The following is a 1,807-nucleotide window of genomic DNA, read 5'->3' on the forward strand; positions in this document are numbered from 1 at the left end:
GGTTGACAACGCTGCTTTAGGATATTCTTGCTCCTGAGCGTTTCACGTCCTCTTCGAACACAGCCTTGTGCTACGTGGTTTTTCCTTTCCATTTGCTAACCTGCAAGGAATATTGGGGAGCAAAAGCACTCTGAAATTGGTAAAAACGTCGTGAAAGAGCTGTGCTTTGTTAAGCATTACTTTCCTTTTTTTTCCTTTCCCTTCTCCTTTTTTTCTCTCTCTCTTTTTTTTTTTTTTCCAAGGCAGTCTAGGAATTTCATATGCTTGTCTGCAACTCATTGGAAATTATGCGCCATATTGAAAGTGACATATAATTATAATAATTACGGGCAATGAAAAGCGTGGCAATAATAGTGAATGTCCTACAGCTGTGAAGCTTCTGCATGAATTGATTTTAAAAGTGACTGACATTAAACCAGCTTGTGGCACGGGGGAATGCATTCATACATAGGTATTTCTGGTGGGCACTGGGGAAAGGGGATGGGAGGCAGGAGATACTGTTTCATCACGTTTTCCCCCCGTGAAGCTGCAGAAAACGGTATCCGAAACAGGCTGGTCTGGTCACTCTCTTCCAGTCCTAGATCCCCAACAGGAATAGCATTTCCTTTCGATTCATTCCCAAAACCCAGGAAAAGTTTGCTATTTGCATGCACGAGATTCCTCTTTGGAACGGAGCAGAAACGGTCTCCGTCCCATCCCGAGCAGAGTCAGCCTCACCAGAGGAGTCATTGATAACGCTTTTCCGTGAAAATAAAAATCTACTCTTTTAAAAGAGCTCGTGAGACTTAGTTCGGATTTTTTTCACATTTCCCCCCCACACCCTTAACCGGAGGCTGTATTCCTGGAGCTGAGAAGCTACTCGTTTTGCAGGGTAAATTCCCTTGAAATCTGGGGGTTTTTTTTCCAATACACTTCACTTTGATTTGGGGATATGAAGTAAGGGAGCAGATGTTTGAAAGATGCTAGGCAAATGTTAGGTATCTTTGGTAGATAAATGAGAGCATATTTTTGCCCGTTTCCTTGATTTATTATGTATATGGCGAGCATTTCGTCATAACTCTTTGTACTGTAACAATAAAAAAGAGCGATACTAAAGCAGAATGTCAGCGAGGAAATACTATTGGTGAAAGGTCTTCCATTTAAGATTAGACAAAAAGAGGGAAAACCAGATTTATCTCTCCACTGTAACTTCCGTGTGCTTGGAGTTGCTTGTCCTTGCAGATTAGAAGACATTGTCACACAGAGAGCAGCAACGCTCGCTTACAACTGTGATCCTTAAGAATGGCAAGTTCCCCTGGAAAAGGGAAAGATAATCAGAGAAATAATAATAATAATGACAGGGGGGTGTGCGTGAGATCGAAGACTTTGTTTTTATTAGAGAATTCCATGTTCATACCTAAGACAAACTTCAAACACAACACGTACAAAAATTAATAAAATAGAACTTTTTGTCGTTGTTGCTTTTGCATCCTTTTAGGTAGTACTCGTTCTTTCAGTAGATTTTCCTTTAAAAAACAAAACAAACCAACCCCCCCTAAACTAATTACAATCACCCCAGGGCTTGATTAATTTACCAAAGGACGGGGGGGGAGGCGGGGGGGGGGGGGAAAAATGAAAAAAACAACCTATGTCAACCGTGCATGAAACATTTTTACAAAATTAAGACAATAAACACCCCAAATGACATATATTGCAGCACTTCCATTAAATACAAGAGTTAGCAGATTACTAACAGTGACACCAAGGGTAGAAACACGGGTAGGAGTCCTTTTTTTTTTTTTTTTTTTTCTTCCCTTTTCTTCCCCCC

This window comes from Buceros rhinoceros, unplaced genomic scaffold (genome assembly GCF_000710305.1).
Source record: "Buceros rhinoceros silvestris isolate BGI_N320 unplaced genomic scaffold, ASM71030v1 scaffold34925, whole genome shotgun sequence".
In the NCBI taxonomy this organism is placed as follows: Eukaryota; Metazoa; Chordata; class Aves; order Bucerotiformes; family Bucerotidae; genus Buceros; species Buceros rhinoceros.